This window comes from Uloborus diversus, chromosome 9 (assembly GCF_026930045.1).
Source record: "Uloborus diversus isolate 005 chromosome 9, Udiv.v.3.1, whole genome shotgun sequence".
Lineage (NCBI taxonomy): Eukaryota > Metazoa > Arthropoda > Arachnida > Araneae > Uloboridae > Uloborus > Uloborus diversus.
This window is the reverse complement of record NC_072739.1, coordinates 68818247-68829949: the sequence shown is the minus strand read 5'-3', so window position 1 is coordinate 68829949 and position 11703 is coordinate 68818247.

Below are 11703 nucleotides of genomic sequence, written 5' to 3'. Positions count from 1 at the left end.
GTGATTAAAACAACACAAAAAATATCCTATCCAGACGCAAGAAAACTGGTTGAGTCTCGCACACCTACAACAGGCCTTTCATATGCAGCAAGCCATCAAAAAGGTATTTAAATCTGCAAGCACAGAAACAGATGCAGAAACTGAAACCTCAACTAATCCCAAAACCGTAAACACAACCAAATCAAATAAACAAACTAATAGTCCAAAATCTTCTTTTAAGAAAACTAACCAAAATCAACAACAAAAACAAAAAACAAATACTGTATCTGTTACTGTTAATGAAAACATTCCAATCGCACAAAATTCGAAAAAACTAATTGAAAAAAAGAAAATTATGCAAACACGTGCTAAAATTGGGGTGGCCCACTAAACAGAGGCCCCCAAAATATTATAATTTTAAAAAGGAGGACTTTTTGCTTTCCAGCAAAAAAGTCAAATTGACTAAATCCCAACTACTTCCTCCCCAAGAGGAAGACGAGGATGTTGAATTTGAAGATCTTCCGCCATCCGACGATGAAGGGTGGACGGACCATCCTCCTTCATGAGCCGCCCCCTCTTCTTCCGGCCGTTCCTCCCTCCTTTTTTCTCCATGGCCCTGAGCATTCTTTCTTGGAATTGTCAGAAATACTCGCATAATGTCACGGACATCAAAGATCTTGTTGAAATATCACCAACCGGCCATATTCTGTCTGCAAGAAACATTTCTGTCCCCTGTTGATAGACCGAGGTTGAAAGGTTTTGACATATACCGCAAGGACTGCTTGTCAGGTGACCGTCGTTGTGGAGGAGTGCATTGCTAATCGCTAATGATTATGCATCTAGCCAGCTCAATATCAACACATCCCTGCAAGCAGTAGCTGCGCGCGCTCACCTTCACTCGCTGTTTACAATTTGTACTGTATTTATTCCACCTTCTTACGACTTGAGAGGCGTGGAATTGCAAACACTTGTAGATCAACTTCCTCCCCCTTACATCATCTTGGGGGATTTCAATGGCCATAATCCTCTCTGGGGGAGTCCCGACTCCAACAGTAGAGGTTTAACAATAGAGAATTTTATCGAAGACAATGATCTTTGCATTCTTAACAACGGCGAAAACACTTATTTTCATCTTCCTACCCAGACTTACCACGCCATCGATCTCGTTATATGTTCACCTTCTTTTTTGCCACTTTGGGATTTCCAGGTGGAGGGTGGTCTCTACACCAGTGGCCCATTTTCCGATCAAGATAACCTCTGCTGTACTCTGCGACCATCAGCAGCATCAGCAAGCCCGACTTCGCATTGATCGAGCTGATTGGGCAGCATTTACCCAGGTTGGCAGAAATTAAATCTGGAGACGTGATTGATATTGATATCGATGTAGCCGTAAGCCGAGTAACCGACATAATATTGACGGCAGCGAACGTTGCAATTCCAAGAACCACTAAAGGTAGGATCAAATTCCCTAAGCCTTGGTGGAACTTCGAATGTCATAAGGCTCATAAGGCACAAAGAAAAGCATGGAGCACTTTTCGTCGGTATCCGACCACACAAAATCTTGTGGCACTCAAACGAGCTCGTGCTGAAGCTCGGAGGATTCGACGAAAAAGCCAGCGGGACTCGTGGCAGGCCTATGTCAGCACAATCACGACGTCCACCCCCATCTAAGACAGTGTGGGGTAAAATCAAAAAAATTTCTGGCAACTACAATACGTCTTGTGCTCCCATTCTGGAGAAAAATGGTCAACTTTTGTCGGATCACAAAGAGGTGGCTAACTGCCTGGCGACTCATTTAGCAGAAGTCTCCAGTGCAAATAACTACTGCAAAAAATTTTTAACTATCAAATCACGCAAAGAACAAAGAGTTCTAGATTTGAATTCAAACATTTTTTATCAATACAACACAAAATTTACATTTCAAGAATTAGATATTGCTTAACAAAAATCAAAAAACACATCACCTGGCCCTGACGAAATACACAATAGAATGTTAAAAAACCTAAGCAGGTCTTCCTTAGAAAATATTCTGAGACTATTTAATAGAATTTACTCTGAGCACAAATTCCCCCAAATTCTGGAGCCAAGCAATAGTAATTCCTATTCTTTAACCAAACAAACAATCTGATAAACCCGAGAGTTACAGACCTATAGCTCTCACAAGCTGCCTTTGCAAAGTAATGGAGCGGATGGTAAACGCCAGGCTCATGTACATTTTGGAGTCTTGCCATCTGCTATCTTCATATCAAAGTGGATTCAGGCGCGGCAGATGTACCATAGACAACCTACTGCTTCTCGAAACATCGATAAGAGTAGCATTTCTCAAACGAAAACATCTTGTGAGCGTATTTTTTGACATTGAAAAAGCATATGACCGTACCTGGAGAAATGGCATCCTCAAAACCCTGCACGAGTATGGGTTACGAGGTAATATCTACGCATCTTTCTCTCTAATTTTCTTAGAGATCGAACTTTTCGCGTACGTGTCAAGTCTGTTTTGTCAGATACATTCATTCAAGAAGAAGGAGTTCCCCAGGGAAGTGTACTAAGCGTAACTCTTTTTGTAATAGCAATCAACAACTTAATTGAACAACTGCCTCCCGCTGTCAAGGGTACCATGTTCGTTGATGACTTTCAAATTTCTTTCTCTTCATCGAGCATGAGTATCATTGAAAGACAACTTCAAATGGCTATTAATAAAGTAACACAATGGGCGGAGGAAAATGGCTTTACTTTCTCTGTTCAAAAAACTTTCTGTATCCACTTCTGCCGTAAAAGAGGGCTTCACCCTGATCCAAGTCTTCTCCTTAACAATCAACCAATAACTGTAAAAGACCAAGGAAAATTCCTTGGTCTCACACTTGATAATAAACTTAAATTTATACCGCATATACAAGAGCTAAAAATGAAATGTTTACTGAAATTAAATATCCTTAAAGTCTTAGCGAACACTTCTTGGGGTGCTGATACAGAGTCTCTGTTAAGAATATACAGTACTCTTATACGCTCAAAACTTGATTATGGATGCCAAATTTATGGCTCCGCGGCGAAAACCTACCTGAAAAGTCTGGATCCAATACATAATCAGTCACTGCGCATCTGCACAGGAACATTCCGAACCTCACCTATCAACAGTCTCCATATTCTTGCTCATGAACATTCTTTAAACAATAGACGCCTCAAACTTTCCTTGAACTTCTACTTTAAAACAAAACCTTACACTGATCACCCTTTACACCTTCATATTTTTAATCCATCTAATGTTGTCTTATTTCTTCATCGTCCTTCTGCAACCCCAACGTTTGGGATCCGAATGCGCCAGGTGCTTTTAGATTTGCAGCTGTCAGATTTAAATACTCTTAATAAAATAGAACTAATTGAACCATGGTGCGAAGTAAATATATCAACCATCAATGACCTGGCTAAATTCCCTAAAGAGACTACCTCTAATGCTGCTTACCAGCAAATATTTTCTGATACAAAATGTAAATATTCTGATTACCATGTCATTTTCACTGACGGATCAAAAGGAAACGAACACGTCGGCTTTTCTACAATAGTGGATGATCACTGTCACGAGCACTCGATAGTTTCGGCATTGATTGTTGGCAACACAGACACCTACAAAAAGGGCGTTGCTGTATTGGCTCGTGGCCTTTTTCGAATGTTCGTCAGCCGTCGATGTTGAGTTTGAAATGAGCCGTATTTGCTCAACCTTTTGAAATGTGCCATCCTTTTTACACATTTTTCAATGTAAATATGTTCCAGTTACTAATTAAAGTTCTAACGAGTTTAAAATGTTGAACTGTCGTTATTTCGTATCAAATAGAAGAATTTGCTCTCCCAAATAATCAAGCTATTTCGATGATGAATTGAACATTATTTTTTGGTGCCTCAACCAGGCTCCTTTAGATTGTTGCAAGTCGAAAACTCGGAACTATTTGGATTATCGAAAATTTGGACACTTCCACTATTACTACCATCGAAAAATTGGATTCTTGGACAATTTGAACTCTAGGACAATTTTACTACTGTGCGATTCGGATACCTAAACAATTCTGGATGATTTGAACCTTCAAAGAAAGGGGTAAGTAAAAATACCCACTTTTACGTTATTTGATATTTGAACTTGTTTTTCGCTATCTATTATGGATTTAAAAGCATTGAAAGCGATACGAACACCTTATCGAACACTGGCTACACGCATTTGTAATAAAACAGAAGAAAAACTCAATAATACAAGTACACCCATTGAGGACTTTGAGGATTTAAAAATTCAGTTAGACGAAAAAACTGTTCTTTTGAAAGATTTAAACGAACAGATTTTGCCTTTAACAGATGAAAAAAATATTGAAAGTGAAATTTTCGGATGTGCAGAATACAGTGATAAAATGCGTACTTTAAAATTGAAAATTGATCGAAAAATTTTAAATTTTAATAACAGCACATCTGGTAGTCAAAATGTTTCGGGGTCTAAAAGTTTAAATTTGATCAACACTGTGCACTTACCTAAACTTCACATTGATAAATATTATGGCGAAAGAGATAAATATTTAAACTTTTGGAGTCAGTTTGAAAATGCAGTTCACAAAAACCCTACGTTAACAGATGTTGACCGATTTTCTTATCTAAAATCGCTACTTGGTGGTTCGGCTGCAAATGCAGTTAGCGGGTTTGCGTTAACGGCGGAAAACTATAGGATTGCAATTGAAATTCTTCAATCCTGTTTCGGAAGACATTCAGATTTAGTCCAAGCTCACTTGAATAATTTGTTAAATATTCAAGGTGTAAAAAATTCTAGGGATTTATATGCATTACGTGCTCTTTATGATAAATGCATTGTTGAAATTAGAAGTCTGGAATCGCTTAATGTTGCTGCTGACACGTATAGTACACTACTTTGCCCTTTAATCTTAAAGGTTCTTCCGTCTGATTTAACCTTCAGATTTACGCGAGAACAATCTCAGAAGACAAATTTGAGTGTTCAAGACTTAATGGAGTTTATTAGAGCAGAAATTGAGACTAAAGAACGAGTTTACGCAATACAAAAAGCAGAAACCCAATTTCCCCAAAGGTCAAAATATTCCAAACTTTGAAAAGAATAAATCTGCCTTTAATAAATCGAAGAATTTTTTTAAAAAACCATTTCATAAAAGAAACATTACAAATACCCCTTCAGCAGTTGAACTCTTGACACCTCTCGATAAATGTTGTATGCTTTGCTCGAATTCAGATCATGATAGTGAAAGTTGTTGCTCTTTAACTGTTGATGAAAAAAGGGCAATTTTGAAACGTACCGGAAGGTGTTTTCTTTGCTTGCAATCATTTCATAGAATGATAGACTTGTACAAAGAAACACAATATTACTTTATGTTATAGGAAAGAAAATCTTAAGGATAAGGTACATGTTAATTCTAATAAAGTTGAAAACTTTGTTTCAAATCATGTAATCGAGGGTCATAATAGAATTTTACTTCAAACTGCACCCTTGGAATTAGGGGGTAAGGATTCCAATAAGGTTTTACATTGCCTTCTTGACACGGGTAGTGAAAAATCTTTTATCCGGAAAGATATTTCTAGATCCTTGAAGTTACGTACATTAGGAAAAGAAGAAAGTTTAATTCATACGTTTGGGTCGAAAATTCCTCGTCGTCGCGTTTGTCCTCGAGTAGAAGTCAAAATAAAAAATAAATTGGATCGTACGGAATTTAAAATTGAAGCTTTTGAGATTGACAAAATTACTCATGCTACTTTAGAATCACCCCCCGCAGAGGTATATGAGGAGCTGAAATCTAAGGGGATATTGTTAGCCGACGTTTGTGATAATGCTATACGGGGTAATGGCATTTCTTTGCTCATAGGTGCTGACAATTATTGGAAAATTGTTACGGGGAAAATTGAACAATTGAATTCCGCTTTGGTAGCAACTGAAACCAAGTTAGGTTGGCTTTTAATGGGAAAGTTAAAAGAAGATAAGACTGATTTTGAATTAGTAAATAAAACTTTTGACGCGCTTTCTATTTCATCTCTGTTTGTCCACTCTCCTAACATAGAAAACTTATGGAGATTGGATGTTTTGGGAATCCGTGACCCTACAGAGAGTAAAAATATAGAGCAAGATGCGTTAGATACTTTCGAGAAAACTGTTCGAATTAATGACGAAGGGCGCTATGAAATCAGGCTTCCTCGACTTGAAGGGTTCGAAGATTTAGACAGTAATCTAGAAACAGCAAAACAAAGTGCAGGTCTACTACAAACAAATTGCTCCGAGAAAACAAGTATTTTGAGTACGACGGAGTATTCAAGGAATGGTTAGAAGAAAGAATCATTGAGGCAGTACCTTTAAGGGAAATAGATAAACCAGCTCATTATTTACCTCACAGAGGCGTTTACAAAGAACATTCGACTACGAAAGTACGTCCGGTGTTTGATGCCAGTTGTAAAACTAAACAAATGCGGTCTATTAATGACTTTCTGCTAAAAGGTCCAAATCTCTTGGAACAAATCCCTCCTCTTTTAATTAAATTTCGTAAAGATAAGATAGGCGTAACTTCGGATATCAAGAAAGCATTTTTACAGATCTCTGTTGCCAAAGAAGATCGTGATTTCCTACGGTTCTTATGGTGGGAAAATATTGAGGAACGTGAATTTCGAGCATTTCGTCATAATCGTCTGGTTTTCGGACTAAATTGCAGTCCGTTTCTTCTCTCGTCGGTTTTAAACCACCTCATTACGACTTATTCGTCTCAATTCCCGGAGACTTGCAGCATTTTAAGAAATGCGTTCTATGTGAACAATTGTGTTACATCCGTTCCAGACGAGAAAAAACTGAATCAGTTTATTCATGAATCAACTTATTTGATGAATTCGGGCTGTTTTGACCTAAGAGGGTGGGAGTATACCACTCAAAATTTTGAAGAAAAATCTGAACCTATCTCAGTACTTGGATTGCTTTGGGACAAACATGAAGATGTTTTATTTTGTCAGATAAAGAACTTGGATTTGGATTCCTTAGAAATTACTCGTTTGAAATATATTGTAGATTGTTCACAAGATTTTTGATGTAATAGGTATTTTGTGCCCAACTACGTTGATTCCAAAGCTTATACTTCAAAAACGCTGGTGTTTAAAATTGGGGTGGGATACACCACTACCGGATGAGTTTAAAATCGAATTTAAAGCATGGGCCAAAGATTTACATTTACTTTCGGAAGTTCGAGTTCCAAGATACATTAATACATTTGAATCGGCTGAACTTTCTTTACATACATTTTGTGATGGAAGTAAAAGTGCATATAGTGCAGTAGTATTTCTTAGGTCAGGTCAGTATGGTAACGTTCACGTGCAATTAGTACAGGCGAAAAGTCGTGTTGCTCCACTGCGTAAAACTATCATTCCAAGAATGGAGTTGCTGGGATGTTGTATTGGGACTCGTTTGGCCTTTTCTACCCTACAAGCACTCAACATTCCAAATCTTCAAAGCTACTTTTGGACTGATTCGTCTACAGCTTTAACGTGGATTAAGAAAAATGAGCCATGGGGAGTTTTTGTTGAAAATAGAGTTAAAGAAATTCGAAAACTAGTTCCTGAGGGTGTATGGGGACTAGTTCCTAGCGCTTTGAACGCGGCTGATTTGCCCTCAAGAGGTTGCTCAATTAAAACGCTTATCAAATCCGATTGGTGTTCGGGTCCAGATTGGCTGAAAAAGAACATTGAGAACTGGCCGGACACGAAACTAAAGCTAGATGAGGAAGAAATATCGCGTGAGAGAAGGAAACAAGTTATTCAGGCTGTTACCAGCACTTCTCAAGAACGATGGTATTTAAGATATTTTTCCAAGTATTTTCTGATCGTTAGAATGATATCTTGGATAATTAGGTTTGTTATAAATTGCAAAACACCGAAAACTAAATTGACAGGGGAACTGACTGTTAATGAAATCGATGTGGCGGAAAAGAAATTGTGGAAAATCGTCCAAGAGGAAACATTTGTTAAGAATGTTAAACTTAAAAACCTCTGTACTTTTGTTGACCAAGACGGCTTGATAAGGCTAAAAACCAAGATAATTAGAAGAGAGGATGATGAATATTTTCGATGCCCTATCTTGTTGCCCTCTGACCACAAGTTAGTTGAATATTTGATTATTGATTATCACCAACGTTTTTCTCATGCTGGTGTACAATTTGTGCTTTGTAATATTCGACAGAAGTTTTGGATTTTGCGAGGTAAGAAAACAGTGCATCGGGTGTTAAACAAGTGCATTCGATGTAAACGGTACAAAGTACAACATCCAGAAACTGTACCATCTCCCCTTCCCGAGGATCGAATAAGAGAAGCCTTAGTCTTTGAAGTCACTGGTATCGATGTAGCAGGCCCTCTTTACTTAAAGAAAGGAAAGAAAGTATGGATTTTGCTATTTACCTGCGCTGTTTATCGTGCGGTCCATCTTGAGCTTATCGATAGTATGTCAACAGACGTATTCTTACTCGGTCTCCGCAGATTCATTGCTAGAAGGGGACGACCGAAAGTTATATATACAGACAACGGGACTAACTTTGTTGGTGCGGATAATCTCTTGAAATCCGTAGATTGGAGACAGATTGAATGCGATTCTTCAGTTTCGAGAATTCAGTGGAAATTCAATCCCCAAACTGCATGTTGGTGGGTGGATGGTAGGAGAGATTAGTACAAATGGTCAAAAAATTGTTGAGAAATATTTTAGGAAAGAGTTGCGTATCCTACGAGGAATTGTTAACAATTTTATGTGATGTCGAGTCCGTGATCAACGGAAGACCGTTAACTTGTGTGTCCGAAGATACGAATGATCTTGTCCATCTCACACCATCGATGTTTTTGCAAGACATATCGCAAGTCGGAGTTCCAGACCTGGATCATCTTGATGCAGTTAATTTGAATAAAAGACATCAGTTTCTACAACATTTGAGAAAACAGTTTCGTAAAAGATTTCGTGACGAATATCTTTCTCTACTGATACAACGATCACCTAAGCGTCTGCCAAAATCTGTGCAAAAGAATGACTTAGTTCTAATAGGAAGCGATCAAAAGAAGAGAATCGACTGGCCAATGGCTCGAGTCATTGATACTTTTCCAGGAAAGGATAACGAAGTACGCGTTGTGAGACTGAAAACTTCCACGGGTGAGCTTACGAGACCCGTGAAACGAGTGTTTCCATTGGAAATAAGTGATGAACTCTCCTTTTCTGAATTGAAGACTAGTCAAACAGGCATTCATAAGTCGATATTACCTAGAACGTCTAGATTTGGACGTGTTTTAAAACAACCTGTTCGATATTAATAATTTGTTTCATGTATTAACCGTGTTTTTAATCTTTTTCAGAGTTAACGTTTTAAGGAACTTTTGTGCTACTTATTTAAGCTGTAATTTGTTGTTGAAGATTTGGTAAGATTGTTTTTTGTCTTTCCATGTTTTCAATCGTTTGAGTAAAACTTAACTTTTTTGATAGTTTATATATTGCTAATTTAACCATGTTTCACTAATGTTATTCCATTGTTTTGATTTTATCTCCTAGTTAAAATCAAAAGGTGGGAGGATGTCACGAGCACTCGATAGTTTCGGCATTGATTGTTGGCAACACAGACACCTACAAAAAGGGCGTTGCTGTATTGGCTCGTGGCCTTTTTCGAATGTTCGTTAACCGTCGATGTTGAGTTTGAAATGAGCCGTATTTGCTCAACCTTTTGAAATGTGCCATCCTTTTTACACATTTTTCAATGTAAATATGTTCCAGTTACTAATTAAAGTTCTAACGAGTTTAAAATGTTGAACTGTCGTTATTTCGTATCGAATAGAAGAATTTGCTCTCCCAAATAATCAAGCTATTTCGATGATGAATTGAACAGTCACGTTACGGCAGAAAAATTAAACCCATCTTGCTCTGTATTTACTTCAGAAATCAAAGCCATATCTACATCTCTCCAATCCATAACCCAATCCAATTACCAAAAATGAGTGATATACACTGACTCAAAGAGTTCAGTGGAAGCCATCACTCACTGCAACAATAACAGCCACCCTATTGTCCTTCAGTCATATCATTTATACAAAAATCTTATAAAAAACCAATTTCATGTTCTCTTCTGTTGGGTCCCTGGTCATGTGGGAATTGCAGGCAATGAAGCAGCCGATTCAGCTGCCAGAGCCGCAAGTATCCTGGTTGATGACACTGTCCCTTTTGACGACATTAAAAACGTAATTTCTGAATGTCTTAACACGCATTGGCAGCGGTCCTGGAATCTTGAAACACAAAATAAATTGCATTCCATCCAGCCCTCGGCTAAAGGTTTCACATCTTTACAACTTACCAGGAGACAACAAGTATTACTAGCTCGACTTCGCATTGGTCACACAAGGTTCACTCACAAATACCTCTTATGTCGCGAACCAGCTCCAACGTGTATTACATGTAATGTGAATCAGACAGTGTTACATATTTTAAGTAACTGCCCTAATTTTAACCTAACACGTTTTAAATAGTTTAATAATTTTAACCCCTCTTTGAAGGAGTTGCTGGGGGACCCACCCCATTGCAATTTGTACTCCTTCCTCCAGGAGATTGGATTCTCCCTTTTAATTTAGTGTTTGTGCCGTTAAAATGTGATGTCTTTTTCTTGTTATTCAAGGTGTTTTATCCAACATATTATTTCATACGTTATTTAAATGTTTTTAATGTCTACTTGTTTTTTATTACTTATTTTAAACTACCTATGTTTATAGCTCTCACCTGAAAACACGCTTACTCCTATACTTATCTATATATTTTATCCCAAAAAAACGTTTGGCGCAGTATAGCCCTGAAGGGCTCTTGCGCCATAAAAAATAAACAAACCAACCAACCAACCTTGAAGTCTGATTTTTTTTAAACATTCATTTGCATAAAATAAATAATTAATCAAGCCTGGCAATTGATGAAATCTATAACAATTTTCTGGCACCAAATGCTTTGTCTATGTCTCGGGAAAAAGAGAAAATATATAATGTACATCAACATGAAATTTAAACAAAATAAGGTCTAAAAAAGACTTAACAAAAATTTAATTTGCTAAAAAAGAAAGCCAAGGGTACTTCAGGGTCCCTCAGAGAAACTGCAGTGTCAACCTAGACGGAACCAGGCTAGGAACAGAAATTTTATGGGGGGAGGCCTAGACAATATAACTAACAAGGGGCACGCCATGACCCTGGGTACAATTCGACACCTTGTTTTTAAATTATTTGTTTGCAAAAAAAAAAAAAAGCTTCATTTTTTTATTTCACTAAATACCACAAAACTATTAGTATTTTATCCTAAATAACATACTACATTTATCCCCTCTTCAAAGGAAAAGCATAACCGAAAAACCATAATTCTTTAAGCCATTAAATACTTATAGATTTTATTTCTTTGAACAAAATAGCACAACCCTGGTGATGCAATAGAAGTGGAGCAAAAATGCTAGAACTGAAACAGCTTATTAAGCTTAAATCATGCATGAGAATAATTTTAAAAGATCAAAGTAATTCAATAATTACAACTTTAATAAGTATTCAAGTAATGTTATAAAAAATAATAATGAAGGATGAAATGATAATTTAACTAATACTACCAAAAAAAAAAAAAAAAAAAAAACTCAAACCTAACAACCCTAAAGTGTATAAATAAAATTTCAATATCAAACATAAATAATACCTGATAAATTCCGGAAATAG